Raw genomic sequence first — 11,696 nt, 5'->3', positions numbered from 1 at the left:
GCAGTTGGTTGAATGCACAGATGCAGAACTGGCAGATACAGAGGGCTCCATTCCACTGGAATCCCATCCCAGGTGATCCAGCTCCAAAATCCCATTTAATAATTTGCTTTCTTGGACCACTCTCTGTACCAACGGTCTTAACAAACAAAATTTATTGGAAAGGCTTGCAAGATTAACATCTGTAGGAGGATGAAGATAGCAGAAGTAAGGAAACAGAGAAACTGACGTACTATGCAGGCCACTCTCCACAAAGGCCTCTGTTGAACCTGTGGGAGACTCTGGGGTTGGGGTGACTGTGCAGAGTTGTCCCACACTGCAGAGAGAGGGCTGGGTCTCTAAAACTCCCCACTGACTAATCACTGGGTGTGTGTGACTCCATAAGGGTGTGGATTGGAGTGAAGTAACTCTTTGGCTAAAAGCAAGTCCTAGGATTTGGCTGAGCGCTGTGGTGCCAAGACCTCCCAGAGCTGTGACCATGAATGTTTCTGTCCGGCATGAAGGAGCTGGGCAGGGGTCTGAATCACAAGATGTCATCTACTACAGAAGTAGGCCTCCTCCATCTGCAAAATATAAATAAATCATACACTTACTGTCATTGTTAGGAATAAAATACAAAGCACCTTTCAGCTAAGGTAGGAAACAAGAGACAGGATGTTTATTCTTACAATTTCAATTTGATACTATTTTTGAGACATAGATCAAGGCAAAAAAAGGTTAAAAAAAATTACGCTGTTTTTAGTTTGGGCTCTTATAACAAGATACCATACACCACAAATATTTATTTATTAAGATTATGGAGGCTGGGAAAGTCAAGATCAAGGTGACAGCAGGTCTGGTGTCTGAGGAGGGCCCTCTTTCTGGTTTGCAGATGGCTGTCTTTACTTGTGTTCTTATATGGTGGGAAAGGGAAGAAAGGTCTCTCCTTCCTCTTCTTTTTCAGGGGGTGGATGGTGGCTACTGGGGACTGAACCCAGGGTTATTAAACCCTCAGCCCTTTCAAGTTTTTTTATTTTGAAACTGTGTCTTGCTAAATTGTCCAGGATGGTCTTGAACTTGTGATCCTCTTGCCCCAGACTCCCAAGTAGATGGGATCACAGGCATGCGCCATTGCGCCTGGCTCTCTTTTCTCTTATGATGAGGGTGCCAATGTCATCATTAAGACTCTACTGCATGACTTAATTACCTCTCAGATCTTCAAAAAACATCACATTAGATTCAGGGATTCAACATATGAATTTTGGGAGGACACAAACATTCAGCTCACAGTAAAGGTAAAAGTTTCAAAGGAAGAAGCAAAACTCATATTCATAGATATCGGACGTGTACCTAGAAAGTCTAAAGGAACATACAAAGAAATAATTAGAACCAACAAGAACTTAGCAAGGCTGCAAAGTGACAAGGCCAATATAAAAAAAAAAATTCATTTCTATTGAAACCAGCAGATAATTAGAAAAAGAAATTAAGAAAAAAACAGTTGCCATCACATACAAATGTAATCCACTTGGGTACCAATTTTAAATGCACATAAAGAAGTTCAGGCCTCTACTTTGAAAACTATAAAATATTGCTGAGAGAAATTAAAGTAGATTTAATAAATGGAGATGTAGTTCATGTTTGTGAAGTGGGAAACTATCTTTAAGATGACAGTTTCTCCTGACTTGCTTACATATTAAAGATAATCTCAGAAGAATTTTTAAAATACATGATTTCATAATTAATATAGAAACGGCACAAGACCTAGACGAACCTAGACAATCTTGAAGAAAAAATAAAATTAGAAGACTTACACTGCTGTATTTAAGGCCTACTGTAATGCTATAATAATGAAAATATAAAGGGATAAAAATAAATTGATCAATCAATCAACGGAACACAATAAAGAATTGAAAAATGAGGCCAGCAAGTCCAAAATCTACAGGATGGGCTGCAGGCTGGAGACCTAAGGAAGGCTGCAGAGAGAACTTCCTTTTCTTTGAGAGATGTCAGTCCTTTTCCTAAAGCCTTCAATCGATTGCCTGGAGACCCACCTGGAATTTTGGAAGGTGATTCAGTCTAATTTCCATGTTAATTTCTTCTAAAAAATACTTTCAGACAAACATCCAGACACGCTTGACCAAATATCTGAATAGCCTAGCCAAGCCAATATATAAAATTAGCCATCACCATATCAGCGCCAATTAATGGAAAAAGAAGCTCTTTCAATACTAGAGCAATTGGATATCCATGTGAAAAAAAATCAATCTTAATTTCCACTTTGCGTCATACAGAAAATTTAATTTGAATTGGATCACAGACCTAAATGTGAAAGGTAAAATTATAAAGCTTCTAGAAGAAATAAGAAAATGATTTCAATATCTAGGGGTAAGTGAATACTTCGTAGGACAGAAAAAGCACTAAACCTAAATGAAAAATTGACAAATTGAACTTAATAGAAGTCTAAAACTCATCACAAGTTATGAGGAAGTACTTGAAAAGGCAAACCGCACACTGGGAGAAACTAGTTACACTACATGTGACAAGGACTTATATAGAATATATGAAGGCCTCTAATTAGTAGTAAGAAAGATAAATGCACAAAAGACTTGGAAAGGCACATTGCAAAAAAATATATCCAAATGATCAATTAATGCATGAAAAGGTATGCAAAGCCATTAATGGAAATTATTTGTGATTTCAAATGAAAGCCAGCAGCACACACCCAGAAGATTAAATGCAATTAAAAGACTGCCAAGAGGGCTGGGGCTGTGGCTCAGCAGTAGAGCACTTGCCCAGCATGGGCGAGGCCTTGGTTTGATCCTCAGCACCACATGAAAATAAATAAATAAAATAAAGGTATTGTGTCCAGCCACAACTAAAAAATAAAGTATTAAAAAAAAAAAAAAAAGACTGTCAAGAGCAGGAGTTTCACTTTGCTGGTGAGAGTACAAAAGAGTACAACCAGTTGGGAAAACTGAGTTTCTACTAAAGCTGGACAGGCTGGTAATTTCACACCTAGGTAAAATTTCACACCTATGCAAAATATGTCCAAGAAGGGCTGGGGATGTGGCTCAAGCAGTAGCACACTCGCTGGCATGCAGGGTTCGATCCTCAGCACCACATAAAAATACAATAAAGATGTTGTGTCACCAAAAACTAAAAAATAAATATTAAAAAATTTTCTCTTTAAAAAAAATTATATATATATATATATATATATATATATATATATATATCTCCAAGAGAAATGTGTGTATTATTTCAACAAAATGGATTGTATAAGAGTGTTTATAGCTTACATGCTCCTAGTGGCTTTAAACCAGAAACAACCCAAAATTCCACCTCTAAATGAATGAATAAACCAATAGGGATGCATACAGGTAACATAATATGGCTCAGCAATGGAAAAGAATGAAGTGCAGTTGAAATTCACTATTCTTGGGTTCTGTAGTTGAGAATTTGTCTATTTGTCATGTTCCTCACAACTAAAACACTCAGGGTCACCCCGGGTGAACTGGGCTGCACGAAATAACCACGTAAGAGACAGAGATACCTTTTTCTTTGAGGTCCTGTGTCGGCTCCTCTGACCTTAAGGGTCTGCAGAAAGAGAGAGAGAGAGAGAGAGAGAGAGAGAGAGAGAGAGAGAGCATGGTGAACCCTTTTATTGAGGAGGAGCCATTCAAATGAGGCAAGGGGTCAGGTTTCAGGGGGCTAAGTCTAGCTTGATGTCTGCAGTCAGCAGATTGACTGTCATCTAGGAAGGCCACACCCAAAGGCAGAGCAAGAGAAAGGGACACACAAAGGGCGTTTCCATGGACATTCTGTTCCTAACAGGGCAAAGGGGTAATGTCATAAAGGAACAGGTGAGCTCAATCCATGGGGCAACATGCCTATGTCTGAAGACACATCCTCAAACTTCCAGGACCTGTCCAGGTCACTATGAGATGTAGCAACAGTCAGAGCCTCTTTGGCTCAGGGAAGGAGAATGTGAATCATTCAGACTGTCTCCCCACATCTATTTGTTAAAATTTGTAAATGCAAAATCAATTCTGGGGATGGTTCCATGGCCATTTGTAGACATGCACAGAGTGGCGAAAAGTTAGTCGCCTGCTGTGCCCAAGGAGGTCAACCTTGTTCTGGCTCTTCGTTCCAGCTCTCACACTCTAAACAAGTGTCATTTGCATCAACTATTTAGTGCTATTTTTTTTCCCACGATTTTGTGCCTTTTACTCTTTAAAATTTTGATCCTGAAGTGCTGTGTAGTCCCTAAGTGCCAGAAGGCTGGGATGTGCCTTGCAAAAAAAAAAAAAAACCATTAAATAATGCATCTTTAAACAGAAACACACATAACTTTGTTTTGATTTGGTTTGTTTCTATGTATTGATTAGTTGATACCATGTACATACATATGGTATATACCATATATCGTATATGTGCATATATATATGTATACACACATATACACACGTGCACACACACACACATTCATATGTTTGTATTGATCACTTGATGAAATTGTCATCACCACATACTCTCAGGAGTCTGACCTTTAATTCTAACATTGAGTTAGTACTAGCTGATTCAGTATGTCTGGTGACTTTACAGAACACAACTACTGCAAATAATGAGAATCAACTGTACATGCAACATGGATGTATGTCACAGACACTGTGAGTCAGATACAAGACCACGTCCGGTAGGATTCCATTTATATCATGGCTGGGGAACAGATGAGTCTAATCCATGGAAGTCAGAGCAGCAGGAACCTCCGGGAGAGTGCTGAGTGGGAAAAAGCATAAGAGAGCTCTTTGAGTTGATGGAAATATTTTTTACCTTGACCTGGGGGCTGAAAATTAAGGTCAAAGGTGAGAATTGATTTTTAACTTAATGATATCCCAGTTTTTTCCAATCTATCAAATTGGGGTGCTAGCTGAATTGCTTGGCTATAGCCACATGGTGGCAGTGTTGTAGAAATGACCAAAATCAAGGGCAGAAATTAAGTTCCTGTCCTTCCAGGTGCAGCTGCTTGATTTCCTAGCTTCCCTCTTCTGTGTTGAAGAATCTCTCTTCTTCACCAACTCATTTCTGTTGTGTCACAGTGCAAACCATATTCCCAGGAGAGGCTGCTGCATTAGTTCTGAGACAAAACTGTGTCAAAGCCAAGTACATCCTTGATGCCTCTCTCCTGCTTCCCAGACCTTCACACATTTCAGCTCCCTCCTCCTCTCTGGGTCCCACTCCTCATATACTATCCCCATTTCTAGTGCCCTTAAGCTGTCAAATGTAACAACAAAAAACTACTCTTCCATTCCTGGGACAAGGTCACATTGAGAGAAGTTCATCCCCATGTCATATAGTGGATGTTGTTTCTAGAAGTGAAACCTGGAAATGGAGTCAACTGTTTGTCGTTAGGGAATGAAAAATGCTTCATCCTTTTTCAGGTCGCCATTGACGAGAATGCATTATGTGTGTATTGGAGATCTGGTGGGATGTTCAAGGTCTGTTGTTGAGTGAGTAAAGCAAAAACACTCAAAAGTGTGCATAATAAAACAGTGACCAAACTTCCCTATGTTTGTATGTAATTCCATGAGCATAAGGAAAACTATACCTCCAGCAGTTAACACTGATTACTTGGAATGGGACAGGGGCAATGGAATGAGCAATGAAAAATACCTTTGCTAAAAAAGATTCAACTTAACAGCATGTGTGACAATTTAATCTCATTGGTTTAAATTATTTATAACATGTAGAGCATATCGGTGTGTACACATATACACATATACAAATGCACCCAAATCGCTCTGTATATGTGAATCTATCTTTTCATTTATGTTTTCTTTTACAGTATGCCTCGACTTGGCCACATCAAAATTATAAAATTATTTTATTTCTAGTTGCCCCAAACAGTTTTGCTTTATTTGACACTTGCATCTTGATAAGATACAATTTTATTTTAGTTAATTTACTAAGATTTTAAAAGAAGCTTATTGCACTAGCAGGCTTCATCTCAGGGAAAAGCTGGTGTGAGTGAAAATTCAGAATGTAACTGTGGAGCTAGAGGGTGGCACTAGGAGGGTGGAGTTCAGGACTTCCACCGACAGAGAGGGGGAGAAGGGCCCATGCCATGTGGCTGCTGAAACTCCTACCTAAGCTCTCTCTGTTGTCCTGGTGACTTCTGTCATCTCTGATCTTGTTCAGATGGGAAAAGATTTCTCTGCTTTCTAAGTTTTCATGGTTCTTGCTCCAGAAATTTAGAGACAGAGAGACCCGTTTCCTTGGTTTCAAGGAACAATGGCTCCACCTAGGGGCAGTCAGGGGCTACTGCTTACAAAAAGCAATCTGGGCTAAACCAAGGCCTGCACAGTTACCATTTCTAGCACTCACTCTATAGTGGTCAGCAGTTCCCTGGTCTTTTCCTGAGGACTTCAACCCACCTTTTTGCAGGACATAATTCAACCATAACACTAATAGGTCACCATAACATTACCACACAAATTCCTAGTGCAAGTACGTCTCTCTCTCTCTCTCTCTTTTAATCAAACATATTTCTCTAATTTTTTGATAAAACTATCATAGCTTTAAAAATAAGGCTTTTGTTCTAGGGGTAGCGACACATATCTGTAATCCCAGCTATTTGGGAGGCTGAGGCTAGAGGATCTCAAGTTAGAGGCCAGCTTGGGTACCTTAGCAAGGCCCTGTCTCAAAACAAGTTTTTAAAACAGGTTCTGAGGATATAGCTCAGTGTACAGATCTCTGTGTTCAATACCTCATACTCCAAGGCAAAAAAAAAAAAAGACTTTTATCTTTTTTCTTTCCTTCCCTTTTTTGGGGGTGGGTTGGTATGTGGTGGGGATTGAACACTGATCTAAATCCCCATCCCTCTGTTTAACTACCTTAGTGCTCAAAGTCCTCATTATCATTTCTTTAGGCTCCTGAGGCCTACAGCAATAGCTCAGATTTCCTCTAGAGAGACTGTAGATTCTCCCAGACATCTCTCCCTTCTGATCTATGTTCAAGAAAGAATGATAACTGTGAAGGGAAAGATATTATTTATGATTATATCATCTTAGTTGAAAGACATTCCTCAAAGCTGAAATGTGTGTTACAGTGAAGACTGTTTTCTGAGGTTTGTGGTGGTGTGCGCCTCTAGTACCAGCGACCTGGCTGAGGTGGGAGGCCTTCAGACCAGGAATCCTAATCCAGCCTAATCCACACAGAGACATGGTTTCCAAAAAAAACAAAACAAGATTTCTAGAACAGGAAGAATGAAAGAAGAAAGGTGAAGGGGAACTCAAAATTTGATCCCATTCTAAGCCAGAGGAGAGTGCCAGAACATAGTGTGGTAGTCGGGTTTTTGTTGCTGAACCAAGATACTTGACGAGAACAACTTAGAGGAAGAAAAGCTTATTCTGGTTCTCGGTTTCAGAAGTTCAGTTCGTGCTTGGGCAACTCCATTGCTCTGGGCTCAGGTAAGGCAGAATACCGTGGTGGAAGGGCATGACAGAGGAAAGCTGTTCAGTTCATGGCAGAGAAGCAGAAGCTCATGGCTGGGAGAAGCAGAGAGGAAGCCAGGAGCCAGGAGAACAAGGTAAAATCCCCAAGGGCACACCCCAAGTGACCTACTTTCTCCAGCTATGCTCCACCTGCCTATAGTTACCACCCAGTATCATAGTCCTTTCAAATGATTAATCCAACAAATGGATTAATCCACTGATGAAATTACAACTCTCATAATCCAATCATTCCCCCTATGAACATTCCAGCATTTGTCACATGAGCTTTTTGGGGAGTTAGGTATCAGGCAGACAGGAGCATGGAAACGTAGTTAAAGGGTTAATTCTGTCCACTGAGCCTACATGCTCTTGAGCATGTTTTCCTGGAGCAGCTCACACAAGGCCACTCAGAGCCAGCTTGGGTTTAAGAGATAACAGTATGTTACAACCCTCGACCAACGAGCTTGTTATTTCCAGGGCTGTTCTTCCTTCTCGGGGCTGAGGAGTGCAGGTCCAAAGACTCCTCCTCCAGTAAAAAGAACACAAGTTACCCTGTTCCAGGCCAGACCCAGATGAAAGAGGGCCTTGTGGCCTTCACACAAACCAAAATAACTCAGAGCTACCTTTAGGTAGAAATGTGTGCAATAGGGACTTAAACATCAATCCTACTGTCAGTCAGAAGTTAAGGGACAGTGTTTGGGTGGGATTCCCCCCAGACCTCCTCCTACCCCCATAAAACTCAGCTCATAAAGAAGTGAGTTGTTGCTGTCCTGGGAGGACCCACTCTCTCCCTTGAGTGTCTTTCCTCTTTCTTCTTTCTCTTCTAATAAATTTTGCTGTACTCTTACCAAGTCTCATGTCTTGCTTGAAATTATCTCACTCAAGAGCACCAACGCCAAGAACAGAATGGCCAGTAAGACCATCACCTCAGGTATCATCTGACCTCTGTAACCAGGGGGTCATCTCCTACCCCAACCATAGCTCATGTTAAACAGAGAAACTCTCAAAAGATGGTAGAGGGGCTGGGGATGTGGCTCAAGCGGTAGCGCGCTCGCCTGGCATGCGTGTGGCCCGGGTTCGATCCTCAGCATACATACATACAAACAAAGATGTTGTGTCTGCCGAAAACTAAAAAAAAGTAAATAAATATCAAAAATTCTCTCTCTCTCTGTCTCTTTAAAAAAAAAAAAAAGATGGTAGAAAGCAAGAGTGTTGATGTGCTCATCGATGCCATCAATTGATATGTCTTCAGAATTCATTAAACAATGTTCAGCGATGAGACCAGCAGGATTTCATGGTGCTTTATACTAAAAGGAAAAAAAAAAAACTGCTCAAGAGGGAAGAAAGTTCTCACAAATGCAAAAGTGACCATGTGATCCCAAATGATTCAAACAAGGAAGACAAAGGGTTGTCCTTGGAGAACTTTGCAGATGGAGTACTGAAATGAGCTCTTGAGTGCACACATACAAAGAAAGGAAAGAAGAAGGGGAATGGGCCTTAAAGTGTTAGGTATCAGGCAGACCCGAGAAAGGGTTGATCCTAAGCATAATGGGCACTGTTTTCTTTCTTTTGGCTATGGGAGTTTTAGCAAAGAGCCAAAGGCAAATATCTGAGGGTAGAAAAATCATCAAGAAAGGATGAGCTTGCGCTAGGAACTCATGCGGTGAGGTTGATGGTGACTTGTTTGAATTATGTACCCCAAAAAGGGAGGTTGAAGTTCTAATCCTCAGCTTCTCAGAATGGACTTTATTTTTAAATAGAGTCATCACATGAAACTAGTTAAGATCAGGCCATACTTGATAGGAAAGAGTTAAGCACTCCAGAGCAGGAGTTTAGCACATCTTATGGGGATGAGACAGAAATGAGAGCCATGTAGCTATAAGCCAAGGGATGCCAAGATTGACAGCTTTCACCAGATGCCAGAAAAAGTCAAGGAAGGATTCTACCCATACTCTCTCAGAAGGAGCCCAGCCTTGCTCACACCTTGACCTGAACCTTTAGGTTCAGGGGACCCATGAGACAAGTAAATTTCTGCAATTTTAAGCCACCTGGTTTGTGGCATTTGCAAGCAGCAACCCTAGTAAAGCAATAGAACAGGCACCTGTCAATGTGATGACACCCTCTCTTGCTTGTCCTTGCCCACAGTTGTTCAGGGAGAGAGACCTTTAACCGTTTCTCTCACATTCCTCACAACTTCACTCAGGAAGGGCAAGTCTTCAGTGCTCAAGGCGTGAATCAGTGTCCAGGTATTTTGCTGCTTTTTGTTTTGCACATTTTTTTCCTGTCCCCTCAGGTCAGTTGTCCCTCTCACTAACAAAGAGTAGGCTTGCCACCGAACTCTCTCCAATGAATGGGAGAGCTCTCCTGCAGAGAGTCCAGTTGAAGAAAAAGAAGAAGCAACATCTCTGGGGCCATCACCAACTTCAGTTTCTTTGGCTGCTGTGACATTCGTTTGGCTAAGTCTTGAGGTTAAAGGTCAGATCCAACTCCAGGAAAGCCATCTTCATGCAGTGGGGTTCCATATTCCACACTTGAACTGAACATGGTCTTTTTTCTCCCTAAAGCACCAGTCTAGAAAAAAGGTGAATGAAAGAGCCCCATTTATTTTTTAAGAGTCTTTTTACAGAAAAAATGTGACTAAAATGATGTCTGGAATTTCCCAGGTACTTAATAAACTTTGTGGATAAAGTGAAAACTGGTCTATTAAAAGGGAAATATCAATGGTTTGATAGCTGTTGACTAGTCAAATGCAAAGCCTGCTGATGAATGGGGCCACATCAGTTTGGAAAGTGGTTTCTATTTTCATGACTGAGAGATTGGCCAAGGGCCCAATTCTGAACACAATTTATCTTTATAATTGAGATGAAGGTATAGAAAGCAAGAAGGACAAATCTGTAAAAAAAAAAAAAAAAGTTGGTGCATGAAAAGAAAGGAAATGATACCAGGAAACAAAAAAATAAATACATCTTGTCAGTTCATATATCCGATTTTGATTTGGGAAAGTATGACGTCTAATCATGCAGATGCCATTCATTAATAATAGAGAAGGGAACAAATGCAGTTATTCCCTTCCTCCCTCCCTTTCTCCCTCCCTCCCTTCCCTGTACTGGGGCTTGAACCCAGGGGTGCTTTACCGCTGAGCTATATCCCTAGCCCTTTTGACTTTTTATTTTGAAACAAAGTCATGCTAAGTTGCTCAGGTGGCTTTGGACTTGCCATCCTCCTGCCTTTGCCTCACAAGCCATGGTGCCCAGCTGTCAGTATCCCTTAAAGGTTGCCAGACAGAATGGAGAAAGTGTCCACTAAATTGCTAAGTCCTACTAAAAAGAGGGGAGGGGGAAAGCAGGAAAATGGGCTGGCTAGAAGTCTTGAGCACATTTAGCAGGTGAAGGATACACAAGACAAAGGAGGCTGAAAATACTGTTAGAGATCATGATGTTATTAGAGGACAGATGTACTTAACCATGTCACTTAGAGGGACAGTGATTATGTCACCTACTGTACAAAGGAAGACCTCAGTGGCATAAGACACCATACATGGATTATTTCAGTGCCTGCAGGGGAAGAATCTGTGCGTGGCTTAGCTTGGTGCTCTGGTTTCACAAGGCTACAGGCATCTCAAGACTCACCCTGGCTCTACTTCTATGTCCACTTGTGTGGTTATTAGCTAAGTTTGGTTGCTCAGCGTTTGCTGGACCAAGGGTTTCAGTTCCTTGCTGACTCATGGTGGAACCCTTCCTCAGTTCTTTGCTACAGTGGCCTCTGTATAGGGAGCTTACAACATGGCGGCTGGCTTTCTCCAGAGCAAGCAAGAAAGAGAGGAAGAGAAAACAAGCATGTCAGGAGTCAGAATCTTTGAGATGTCTCCTCACTTTTGCCATTTTCTGAAGAAGGAAGTCTGCCGCAGTCTGGCTGGGCACAATTCAGGAGCCACTTGTCAAAAGAAACTAACTTTATTTTTAGAACTACACACACCAAACAAAACAGCTCCTCAGGAAAAACCCTCAGAGCCCAACTGCCACCACCGGCTTCCCACAAGCCTCTCACCCACACAAGCCTCTCCACCTCCCACAATCCTCCTGCTCTTGAGGCCGATTGGCTGGGTTGTGTGGGTGGAGCCAAAAAAGTCCCCCAATGAGTAGCTCCGTGGTCTGAAAGGGCAGGGAAACAGCCCAGTGAGCATTACCACAGAGGAGTCAATCAGCTAGATGTTGCTGGGGCCGCTGT

The sequence above is a fragment of the Ictidomys tridecemlineatus genome, chromosome 2 (assembly GCF_052094955.1).
Source record: "Ictidomys tridecemlineatus isolate mIctTri1 chromosome 2, mIctTri1.hap1, whole genome shotgun sequence".
NCBI classification, from domain to species: Eukaryota; Metazoa; Chordata; class Mammalia; order Rodentia; family Sciuridae; genus Ictidomys; species Ictidomys tridecemlineatus.
This window is presented reverse-complemented; position numbering follows the sequence as displayed.